At 47.8% G+C, this 12608-nt stretch overlaps 1 long non-coding RNA gene across 1 annotated transcript; it reads left to right on the top strand.

Annotated features, from left to right (window-relative positions):
- Positions 1-2: 2 nt before the first annotated feature.
- On the top strand, positions 3-3313 carry LOC128572703 (uncharacterized). Its single transcript, XR_008376236.1, has 3 exons — positions 3-89; positions 1762-1871; positions 3130-3313. It is a non-coding gene; the product is annotated as an uncharacterized LOC128572703 (long non-coding RNA).
- Positions 3314-12608: the final 9295 nt, after the last annotated feature.

Raw genomic sequence — 12608 nt, 5'->3', positions numbered from 1 at the left:
GCAGCAGGAGGAGGCCCCCTCCCGACAGAGGCCGCCCTTCCCAGGGGACCCCGGTGGCCCTCCCTCCCTCTGCTCCCGCTACAGTTCAGGTCTGTGCCGCGCTAGTCCAGGCGCCGGAGAACCGCGCGGTCCAGGATGGCCCCGGAGCCTTGGCAACCGGCACTTACTGGGCGTGAGAAGGTGGGGAGGGACGTGCGGGGCGGGGTAGGGTGGGTTGGAGGCGAGGCGGGGATAGGCCCCAGGCATAGGGAGGGCTCTGGAATTCTACAGATCGGCTTACAATCCTGACGGGAAGAGACGCGGGATCAGGATCGAATGTTTGACCCCAGAAAGTCCAGCAACGGTTTCGGTCTCCACCCTTTCCCAGTCTTGGTTTCAGCTTAATGAAAGCTTTCGATACGGGATCATTTCTGAGGACTTAAGAGTCCTAAGAAGATACTAATAGCAGCAAAATAGAGGGTTAAAAAAAAAAAACACTTTTTAAAGAAATTATACCAAATAGTGGGCGGCGCCTGTGGCTCAATGAGTAGGGCGCCGGTCCCATATGCCGGAGGTGGTGGGTTCAAACCCAGCCCTGGCCAAAAAAAAAAAAAAAAACACCCCCCCCGAAATTATACCAAATAGTAAAAATGATAAGGGTGACACACACAGATTTTTTTTTTTAAGGCATTGTCTCACTTTGTCACCCTCGGTAGAGTGCTGTGGCATCATAGCTCACAGCAACCTCAAACTCTTGGACTCAAGTGATTCTCTTGCCTCAGCCTCCCAAGTAGCTGGGACTACAGGTGCCCACAGTGCCCGGGTATTTTTAGAGATGGGGGTCTACACTCTGGCTCAGGCTGGTCTGGAACCTGTGAGCTCAGGTAATCCACCCTCCTTGGCCTCCCAGAATGTTAGGATTACAGGCATGAGCCACTGCACCTGGCCTTAAGAAAAAACTATTGATGACGCTGGTTAAAGAATAGTAAGGCTGGGTTCGGCACCTGTGGCTCAAGCAGCTAAGGCACCAGCCACATACACCTGAGCTGGCGGGTTCGAATCCAGCCCAGGCCCGCCAAACAACGATGGCTGCAACCAAAAAAAAAAAAAAAAAAAAAATAGCTGGGTGTTGTGGGCACCTGTAGTCCCAGCTACTTGGGAGGCTAAGGCAGGAGAATCGCTTTGAGCCCAGTAGTTGGAGGTTGCTGTGAGCTGTAATGCCACCACACTCTACCGAGGGCGACAGCTTGAGGCTCTGTCTCAAAAAAAAAAAGAATAGTAAGGCTGACTCTATTCAGCGGGACAACTGAAAACAGTGTAGAAACTACCAACAATGGTTTTGGGTTTGGAGGTTATAGCAAGCAAAGTGGGAATTGATAGCCAAGGACCAAACTGAGGGTTAGCAGACAGAAAATTACTAAAAAGAAACATCAGGGGCAAGGAGAGATTCTGGCTAAACTGACTTGACAGGATTCTTGCTGAAGGCAGGCCTTGGTGATCAGACATCGCCTGGGGGATGTTGGAGGATGGAGAACCAAATCAGATATCTAGGTGATCAGTATCAAGGATGTGGGGTTCTGGCTAAACTGACTTAGCAGGATTAGGCAGAGAACACAGAAGCCCCCAAATCAGGGCTTAGTAAAGAAGAGAGTTCAAGGAGTCTGAGTAAAGTTTGGTCAAGGAGAAAAATCTTTGTCAATAGCAGTCCTGCCTTTTTCCAGCAGAACAGAATACAGCAGGAATTATCAGTGAGTCATATGTGTGCTTTTGTCTGGGTTGCAGGAAAAAGTCGAGGGAAACTCTGGCCTGCAAAGTGAAATCCAAATTCTTTCACTTGGTGATACAGGGGGCCTCCCATCTTATCCCAGTGTGTCACAAGTTCCCTTCAAACAGTAAGTGTTTTTAAGAAGCCTCACCTTTGTGTAAGCTCCTGGTGCCATTCCCTCTTACCTTTAAACTAATAAGCCCTCACTAAGCCTAAAAACAAACCAGAAAAATGCCACATCGGAGCCATCCCACCTATGGGGCAGAGAAGCCCAAAGCTAATGTGGGCCGAGCCAGCCTGCAGATGTCCCTGTTAGTTCTCTTCCAATTGCCTGCAATCCTACTGACCTTAAAGGTCTCCACTCCAGGCTGTGAACCTCTAGGGGACTGAAGCTTCCTGTTGCTGGGGACTAAAAAATGATACCCCAGGGTGGCACCTGTGGCTCAGTGGGTAGGGCAGCGGCCCCATATACGGAGGGTGGCGGGTTCAAACCCAGTCCCGGCCAAACTGCAACAAAAAATAGACGAGAATTGTGGTGAATAGTCCCAGCTACTTGGGAGTCTGAGGCAAGAGAATCTCCTAAGCCCAGGAGTTGGAGTTGCTGCGAGCTGTGATGCCATAGCACTCTACCAAGGGCGATAAAGTGAGACTCTGTCTCTTAAAAAAAAAAAAAGATAACCCCAAATGAAGGCTTCAGTAGCAGACTCAGAAGCCAAAGTTTCTCCAATCTTCTGCCTTCCTAGCTATGGCCCGTCATTGTCAACAAGGTTTGCCATAGAAAGTAAAATTCCTCTTCCTCAAGGCCAGTCATGGGAACCTGAACCCTTTTGCCCCAAAGCCAGCCATAAAACCCAAAAATATTACTTTACCTTTTCCCATCCCTCCTTTCTGTGTGAAAATTAGCCTTCAAGAAATTATCTGACCTACCTTGTTTGACAAAAGACCCCCATTCCAGAGGGAGTTCTACGCCACACCCAGATGTAAAGAATGCTCCCAGAGGGTGGGGTTTGCTGGGTTTCTCCACTCAGTAGATTAGCATTAGATCACACCCTTTTTATCCAGTCATATTTGTGCATGGCTGTCCATACTTTGTTGACTCTCAGAAGAAAAACAGGCAGTTTGGGGCAGGGCCTGTGGTTCAGTGAGTAGGGCGCTGGCCCCATATACCGAGGGTGGTGGAATCGAACCCAGCCACGGCCAAACTGCAACTATTTTTTTTTTTTGAAGAGACCGTCTCACGTTGTCGCACTCAGTAGAGTGCTATAGTGTCACAGCTCACAGCAACCTCCAGCTCTTGGGCTTAGGCTATTCTCTTGCCTCAAGCCTCCAGAGTAGCTGGGACTACAGGTGCCTGCCACAACACTCAGCTATTTTTTTGTTTACAGGTGTGAGGGAGCCACTGCACCCGGCCTCACAGTTCATTTTTTTCAGCAAAACTTCAGAGTGCAAAGGGATTTTTCCTTGGCCCATTCACTGTCTTCTTGGTGGGAAGGAGGAACTCACTAGAGAGGTGTTTGGTTCTTCTCAAAGGGAGGTAAGAGCCCACCTCTTTGCATTACTGTCACTCATTTATTTCATCTTCCTATTGCACCCAGGGAGTTTTCAGGTCATCCAGTAAAAGCCCCACTTGCTCTTGCTTGAGTGAGGGTACGCTCTGATTTGACCCCCAGTAAATGCCAAGCTGAATTAACTCAGGGAGAAAAATAAAGGCAGTGAGGTCTCTTAGTCATTATCTTAATATTCCAGGAGACAACTCAACAAAGGAAACCAGACTACAAAGCAGTCAGTCCCTCAAGGAGAGGAGATGGGGCACATGGTTAAGTTTTAGCCAGTGAGATGTAGGAAATAAAAAGCAGAAAAAGAACTTTGTACGATGGGATGTGCCTGTAATCCCAGCTACTTTGGAGGACTGATTGAGCCCAGGAGTTCAGTTCGGCCTGGTTAACATAGCAAGACCTTATTTAAAAAAAAAAAAAAAAAAAGGAGGCAAAGCAAGATGGCTCATGCCTATAATTCTAGCCCTCTGGGAGGTCGAGGGGGGTGGATTGCCTGAGCCCACAGGTTTGAAACCAGCCTAAGCCAGAGCAAGACCTCATCTCTAATAATAGCCGGGTGTTGTGCTAGGTACCTGTAGTCCCAGCTACTTGGGAGGCTGAGGCAAGAGGATTGCTTGAGCCTGAGTTCGGGGTCAGCTCATAGCTGTGAGCTAGGATGCCACAGCACTCTACCCAGGGCAACAGCTTGAGACTCGGTCTCAAAAAAGAAAAGGAAAAAAGGCTGAGTGAGGTAAGTCAGGTCTGTAATCCTAGCACTCTGGGAGGATTTCTTCAACTTAGGAATTCAAGACCAGCCTAAGCAATAGTGAGACCTTGTCTCTAACAAAAATAGAAATTTGGCCAGGCATTGTGGTGGGCACCCGTAGTCCTAGCTACTTGGGAGCCTCAGGCAGGTGGATCATTTGAGCCCAGGAGTTTGAGGTTGATGTGAGCTAGGCTGATACCACACACTTTAGCCTGGGGCAATAGACATTCTGTGGGGGGTGGGGGGAGTCAGAGAAAAACTTAAGTTTCAAGTCCCAATAAAAGATCCCAGATTTGTCTACAAGACATTGACTGTGAATATGAGACTGGTAATAACCATTATAAAACAAGCAGAAAGGGCGGCGCCTGTGGCTCAGTGAGCAGGGCGCTAGCCCCATATACCGAGGGTGGCGGGTTCAAACCCAGCCCAGGCCGAACTGCAATAAAAAAAAAATAGCCGGGCGTTGTGGTGGGCGCCTGTAGTCCCAGCTACTCGGGAGGCTGAGGCAGGAGAATCGCCTAAGCCCAGGAGTTGGAGGTTGCTGTGAGCTGTGTGACACCACGGCACTCTACCGAGGGCAATAAAGTGAAACGCTGTCTCTACAAAAAAAAAAAAAAAAAACAAGCAGAAAAGTAGGATATCAAGAAGTTCTCGCCAGGTGCAGTGGCCTCACACCTGTTATCCCAGCACTCTGGGAGGCCAAGGGGGCAAGATTGCTTGAGCTCAGGAGTTTGAGACCAGCCTGAGCAAGAGGGAGACTCTGTCTCTAAGAGACTGTAGTTTAGCTTTTTAGGAGTAAAGCTATAGTGCCTGTAGTTCAGCTATTAGGAGACTGAGGCAAGAGGATCGCTTGACACCAAGAGTTAGAGGTTGCTGTGAGCTATGATGTCATGACACTCTACCAAGGGCGATAAAGTGAGACTCTGTCTAAAAAAAAAAAAACAAAAAACAGAAGTTCAATATTGTTGGTCAAGTTAGTGAGTATAATACAAGCCTTGTAGTTTCGTAGGACTGATGTAACTGGGTAGCCTGAAACAGCAGTGATTTATTCTCTTATAGTTCCAGAGGCCAGAATCAGAAGTCAAGGCATCTGCAGGACGAAGTTCTCTCTGAAGGCTTTAGGAATGGATCCTTCCTCACCTTATCCTAGCTTCCAGAGAATTCCTGACCTTGTACAGATCACTCCAATCCCTGCCTGTGCTGTCATATGGCCTATTCTGTTTCTGTCCTCACATCAGTCATTTGAGTTAAGGCCTACCATAGGCTTGGTGCCTGAAGCTTAGTGGTTAGGGCACTGACCATACACACCAAGGCAGGTGGTTCGAACCCGGCCCAGGCCTGCTAAACAATGACAACTGCAACAACGACAACAACAAAAATAGCCGGGTGTTGTGGCAGGCACCTGTAGTCCCAGCTACTTGGGAGGCTGAGGCAAGAGAATCACTTAAACCTAAGAGTTGGAAGTTGCTGTGAACTGTGATGCCACAGCACTCTACCCAGGATGACAGCTTGAGGCTCTGTCTCAAAAAAACAAAAAATAAAGTTTAAAATTTTATGTGCAGGTAAAGGAGGAGGAAGGATTATGATGAACAACTATCTGTTAAGTATCTCTAGTTCTATGCTGGGTATTTATTTACCAGATTTTATTTTATTCATAGGAGCTAGGTGATATACCAACAATTTATGAAGAAATTAACCCACCACGTAAGTAACTCATAAAGCAAGGGAGCAGATATTTTATTCCTATACCTGGGCCTGCTGGACAGAAAAGACCCAATGTAGGGATAGCATGGTCATGTGACTAAAACTGTACCTGAGTGATCAGGCTAGATAGAGATGGAGGGGCCAGGAAGAAATCTGTGCTCAGAGATGGAATCAGGGTGTGAGATCCAGGATGAGGCCTGTGAGATGGAATCAGGACACACATGCGGGTGAGGGACCCAAGAAGGAATGTTTTCTTTGAGATGGAATCAGGACACAGGTTAGGGTTTCTCAATCAGATTTCACAGAAAAAAATAAGTGTAAGAGACATTGAGGCTGCCAGACTTCATGTCAATTGGCAAATACTAGATATGGAGACAGGAATGTGAAGTTGTCAAAGGTGACCTGAGTTTCAGGGAATACTATGGAAAGAGCAAATTAGAAGGAAGCTGAACAAAATTGATAGTTACTTTAAAAATATTTCTACTTTGGGGCGGCACCTGTGGCTCAGCAAGTAGGACGCCAGCCCCATATACCGTGGGTGGAGGGTTCAAACCCGGCCCCGGCCAAACTGCAACAAAAAAAAATAGCCAGGCGTTGTGGCAGGCACCTGTAGTCCCAGCTACTCGGGAGGCTGAGGCAAGAGAATTGCCTAAGCCCAGGAGTTGAAGGTTGCTGTGAGCTGTGTGATGCCACGGCACTCTACTGAGGACGATAAAGTGAGACTCTGTCTCTACGAAAAAAAAAAAAAAAAAAAATATATATATATATATTTATTTCTACTTTATGGTACAAACTAGGGACAGCTAAAGTTCCAGAATTGTGGTAAAGAAGTTTTCCTCCTCCATTAGATGACCCCAAATGCCATCCTACAACACCTTAGGATCTGCACTTACTTATTCAGGAATCAATCACCCCATCTGAAGTTTAGGAAACTCAAAGCCCGCAGCAAACCCTCTTTCCTAGAAAACAGAATCCAAACTTTTTTATTTTTTTATTTTTTGAGACAGCTTTTCACTTTGTTGTCTCTGGATAGAATGCCATGGAATCATAGCTCATAGAACCTTCAAATTCTTGGGCTTAAACGATCGTCTTGCCTTAGCCTCCGAAGTAGCTGGGACTACAAGGCTCTTGCCATAATGCCCAGCTATTTTTATTTTTATTTATTTTTTTTTTTTTTGAGACAGAGTCTCAAGCTATCACCCCAGATAGAGTGCTGTGGAATGCAGCAACCTCAAACTCTTGGGCTTAAGAGTTTGCTTCAGCCTAAGTAGCTGGGACTACAGGCACCCATCACAACACCCAGCTATTTTTATTGTTGTTATTGTAGTTGTCATTTTTTTGTTTGGCAGGCCTGGGCTGGGTTCAAACCCACCAGCCCCAATGTATGTAGCCAGCACCCTAGCCACTGAGCTACGGGCACTGAGCCAGTTTTTATATTTTAGTAGAGACGGGGTCTCACTTTTGCTCAGGCTAGTCTTGAAGCCATGAGCTCAAGCAATCCACCTGCCTCAGCCTCCCAGAGTACTAGGATTAAAGCCGTGAGCCACCTCACCTGGCCAGCAAAAGACAATTTTAAAGATGGACATAGCTCAGTGACAACAGGGAGGCCTGTACAGTAAGAAAACATAATCAAGCAAAGCTCTTCCACTGCCATAGTTTTCACTTGAGCCCTTTTTATAGGCCACAGCCTCTACTAGGTATTGAGACTGGATTGATGACTTGTCTACACTTCCTAGAGGTCTGTGAATGACAGTCACAGTAAGAACCAGCACTACCATTCCTAGGACTGTTTTGTAAAGGTACAGTTTATTGAGCATTTAGCACACCCAGACCCTGGGCTGACCACTTTACAAAAGAGCATCTCACAATGCAAAGAGCACACAAGTCCCTGGTGCTTGGTTAGCCGAGCAGGCTGTGACTGAGGCAAGACAGTTATGTTTGTAGCAGCTCCCAGGGAAGGCAGATGTGGATGATCTGGCAATGAGGTGGAAGTCTTCACATCGTTGCACACCTGTATTTGTCACTGCTCTATAAGCACATTTTGTTGAATGATAACCTTCTCCCAGGGGGAGATGTAAAGGTGTAATGGCTGTCCTCCTATAGATTATTAGATTTTAGAAAAGCTGCACGTTCTATTTCCCCATGCAGTTCACTTTCCATGTCATGTATAATTTATTGTTTCCTTTGCTACAGTCCATTTACCTTTAAACCGTGTAAGATGAGTGTCTTATGCCTCCTCCTTCCTGCTGTCACATTCTATCAGCTAACGGCACTGTGTAACAGTCAGAGTTCCCCAGAGAAACAGAACCAATAGGATATGGAGAGGGGGAAAAAGAGTGAGAGTAAAAGAGTAAGAGACAGAGAGACAGATGTTAAAGAAAAATTGAGGAGACACTGGTTGTTTTCTTTTTTTTTGTGGTTTTTGGCCGAGGCTGGGTTTGAACCCACCACCTCCAGCATATGGGACTAGCGCCCTATCCCTTTGAGCCACAGGCGCTGCCCTGGTTGTTTTCTTTTAAGGAATTGGTTCAGGAGACTGGGAGCTTACAAGTCCAAAATCTGCAGGGCAGGCTGGAAACCCAAGAGCAGAGTTGATGTTGCAGGCTGAGTCTGAAGGTAGACTACAGGCAGAATTCCTTCCTCCACAGGAAAACTCAGTCTCTGATCTTAGGGCCTTCAGCCCATTGGATGAGGCCCACTCACATCACAGAGGTTAATCTGATGTATTTAAAATCATAGAAACATCTAGACTGGTGTTTGAACAAAAACTGGGTTACCATGGTCTAGACAAGTTGACACATAAAATAAACCATCACACCCACTTATTTTACTTGACCATTCATAAAGTTGGAAGAAGCCTGGCACAGACTCTCATAGCATTCCTGCTGACCGGCCTCCTGGTCTAGAGGTGGTCTCCCCTGCTGCTCACTTCACTGCTCCCCTTAGGCCCTGCATCCCAGCTCCTCCCTCCTTCGGGCCATGCACTCTAATTTCTCCTATCTTTAAGATGGGACCAATGGCCAGAGGCACTTTTCTCCAGTCGGTCTCTACTCCCTCATCTCCCTTCTCTTTCCAAAAAGTGCTCTGGCCTAATAGCTCTGTTGTCTCTGCTTTGCTCAAGAGGCCTCTTACCAAACTCAGGGGTCAGTGTTCTTTGCTCGTCTAATCTCTAGGCAGGATTTATCCCTTGAAACATGCCTCACTTGGATGCCAGAGTGCCACACTCAGTTACTGTTTTCCTTCTATCTCAAAGTGACAGCAGCTCCCCTTCACCTTCTCCTCTCCCTTTTCCTTTCCTTCCACTAGACTTCCCAGAGCCAGAGTTGGCATTTCCCAGGGCCCACCCTCCCTGAGGCTGCTTTTTTTTTTTTTTTTTTTTTGTAGAGACAGAGTCTCACTGTACCGCCCTCAGTAGAGTGCCGTGGCGTCACGCGGCTCACAGCAACCTCTAACTCTTGGGCTTACGCGATTCTCTTGCCTCAGGCGCCTGCCACAACGCCCGGCTATTTTTTTGTTGCAGTTTGGCCGGGGCTGGGTTTGAACCCGCCACCCTTGACATATGGGGCCGGTGCCCTGCACACTGAGCCACAGGCGCCGCCCCCTGAGGCTGCTTCTTAATCTACTCTCCTGCTACATGCTGTAACTCCAGATTCCCACCTCCGGCCAGCCGTGGCTTTGCTTCCCCAGAGGGTCAATATTTGTCTATTGGGCATCTCAAAACCAGCAAATCTCAAGCCCACCATCTCAACTCCAAACCCAACCCTTTCCGAGGAATCTGCTTCCTTGAATTTCTCATATCTGGAAGGATCCTCCAGTCACCCACTTCAGGCCCAAACCACAGTCATTCTTCACTCCTCTAACACCATGCAGGCCACTGGGAAATCTCTGCTCTGCCTTCAACACAGAGCCCGGATGGAGCCTGCATGGAGCCACTGCTCTCCAGCTCCACCTCCGACAGCTGACTCCCGTTTTCCAAAACTGAGCACCTCCTGCCTGGATTTCTGCAGCAGTTTCTAACAGGAATTCTTCCTCTATCTAACTCCAATCTGTTCTATATGGTGATCTTGGTAAAATGAAGATCTCCCTAGGCCATGGCCTACTTGAAATGCTCTAAATAGTGTAAAATCCAGTTACTTGGTTCTAGCCTCACCTTCCTCTCACTATTCTTCTGCCAAGCCAAGCAAGCAAGCTCCTACTTCATGGCCTTTGCACACACTGCTCCCTGTGCTGGAACGCTCTTTCCACACACCTCTGCTCAGGTAGCCCCCTCCTGCTCTCCCCTCAAATGTCACCTCCTTACAGAGGCCCTCCTGACGCTGTTTTATTTTTTTCATGATACCTGTCATTGATGGCATTATATTATAGAGTCATTTATTCATTATCTGATTCCCCTCCCTCCTTCTTGGATCTGTCTTGGAACTGGGATTTTCTTCTACCGTGATCTCCCTAAGGATGGATTAAGTGTTGGCACATAGCAAACATTTCATAAAAATATACACAATCAGCAACATAATATTAAACAAATAAATGTACGCTTTGGGCATGATGATGTCTGATAAGTCACTGAGCTGGGTTTACATGCAGGATCCTCTTCCTGGTGCTTCATTCACAGTATCTGATACAACCTCATATGGTATAAAAGAAAATACCTTCCCAGGGCCTCAAGTACCCCTACTAGCCTACTGGCCACCTTGCTTTGCACTTGCCCCTACACCAGGGCCTTTGTTGCAATTTGGTCGGGGCCAGGTTCAAACTCGCCATTCTCAGTATATGGGGCTGGCGCCCTACTCACAGGTGCTGCCCGCAGGACCTTTGCTGTCAAGGTGACCTACACGTGGGACAGTGCAGCTCCTGCCTCATGCCTCTCTTCCAGCTATAAACTTGATCAACTCCTTGATCTTAAATATCACCTTCACAGTGAGACCTGTCCTGTCCTTGTCTTTAATACTGTGACCACTATGGGCCCCTCCCCAGCACTCCTATCTCCCTGGTGCTGCTCTATCTTCCTTTTTTCTGTAGCATACATCCACACATCAGACATAGCAGATCATCTCACTGATTTTGCTCCCCTCCTGATAGTCTGTTTTTTTTTTTTGTCCCCCTTGGTAGAGTCTTGTGGTGTCACAGCTCACAGCAACCTCAAACTCTTGAGCTCAAGCGATTCTCTTGCCTCAGCCTCCCAAGTAGCTGGGACTACAGGCACCTATCACAACGACCAGCTATTTTTTGGTTGCAGTTGTCAGCTGGCCCAGGCTGGGTTCGAACCCGCCGGCTTTGGTGCATGTGGCAGGCGCCATAACCACTGTGCTACGGGTACTGAGCCCTGATAGCCTGTTGAGTTCGCAGATAAACCCAGGTAGCTGTAAGGGTGTCTATCTAGCACAAGGGCCCAACAGGTTATCAGTACGCTTTTGCTGAATGATCAAATGATACTGTACAGCCATAAAATCAGGTAAATACCATCATCCCTGTTTGTTTGTTTTTGGCTGGGGCTGGGCTTGAACCCGCCACCTCTGGCGTATGGGGCTGGCGCCTTACTCCTTTGAGCCACAGGCGCCGCCCCATCATCCCTGTTTTATAGATGAGGAAACTGAGGCACAGAAAGGTTACATGAGCCTGAGGTCTCCTGGCTAGGAGTTGGTAAAGTTGGTATTTAACCCAAGTGATCTGATTCCAAAACCTAGACTCTTAACTCCTGTGCTGAGCTAAATCCAGAAGCAGCATACGAGTATATTCTGAGCCTTGAAGGGTTAACAGTGAGAGGGACAGCTATGCAGGTAGGTGTCAGTTCAGGGAAGGAACTGGACTGGCTAGTGAGAATTAACCTAATACTGTCTGCCTGTGAGCCTTGCATTTTATCTGCTTTAGGATTGTAGGAGGCAGAGCTATGAGCACCTGACTCCTAAACACCCAACTGCTGGTTCCTGGGCCAGTCAGCCCTGGGAGCTCCATCAGGACTGCTCCAGAACACCCCAGGCTGGGATGTTTTCTAAAAGCACCTAAGCCTGACACAGCCTTTGCTGATTTTTGGTTTATCCCCCACCCCCACCTCCTAAGTCTCTCCTCCAGGCCGTAATTCCTTCCAAGCTGGTGCTCCTCAAAGAAGGGTATGCATGACTCACACGAAGTCAAAGGAAGGTGACTCCTGCTCGTAGGCTAAGGCTCCAGGTAAGATCTCTCTTTTGCTTAGTCCATCTGCTAACACCACAGAATCTGGGCAATTGACAAATGGTGGCTCCCAGTAAACCTGCTTGTCAGAAGTGATTATTCCAGTAATGTAGAGGAGGAAATGAAGGCACCCAAGCTCATAAAATAAGAAGAGCCACCCAGCTAAGGATCCTGTACCTTAGTCAACCACCTTCTCCCCACTTACTTGGCCAAGCCACTTTCTTTGGAGGCAGCAGTTTCCTTCTACTCACCCTTGAAACGGGATCTGAAAGAAATTACAGCTACCCGCAGTAGCTACGCTCCAGTAGATTGAGATTTTTCTCTTCTATGGGACAGTCCAACTTCAGTGCAGGACAGCCGGAGAATAAGGGCTGTGGGAGATCAGGCTTGCTCAGGAACCAGAATAGATTTGTTTCCCGAGCTCTTCAGTCTGAAGAATTAAGGATGACCCTGGGAAGAGCCACCTGAGAATTTGGGATGTATTAAGCATAGGATAGGATCTAGCAGCCCTATCTCCGAGTGGGGATCCGAAGGCCATAATTCCTGCTTGTCCCGCACTGCCACACGACCTCGGTCCCAGTCCCTTATCCTTTCCCTCCGACTCAGTGTGAACAGCAGTAACCTTCACTCAAGCTGGCAATGAGCTCCCTAACCCGCGACGCCCTTGCCCCTCTGCGCACTCCTCAGGACC

The sequence above is a fragment of the Nycticebus coucang genome, chromosome 20 (genome assembly GCF_027406575.1).
Source record: "Nycticebus coucang isolate mNycCou1 chromosome 20, mNycCou1.pri, whole genome shotgun sequence".
In the NCBI taxonomy this organism is placed as follows: Eukaryota; Metazoa; Chordata; class Mammalia; order Primates; family Lorisidae; genus Nycticebus; species Nycticebus coucang.
This window is presented reverse-complemented; position numbering and strand designations above follow the sequence as displayed.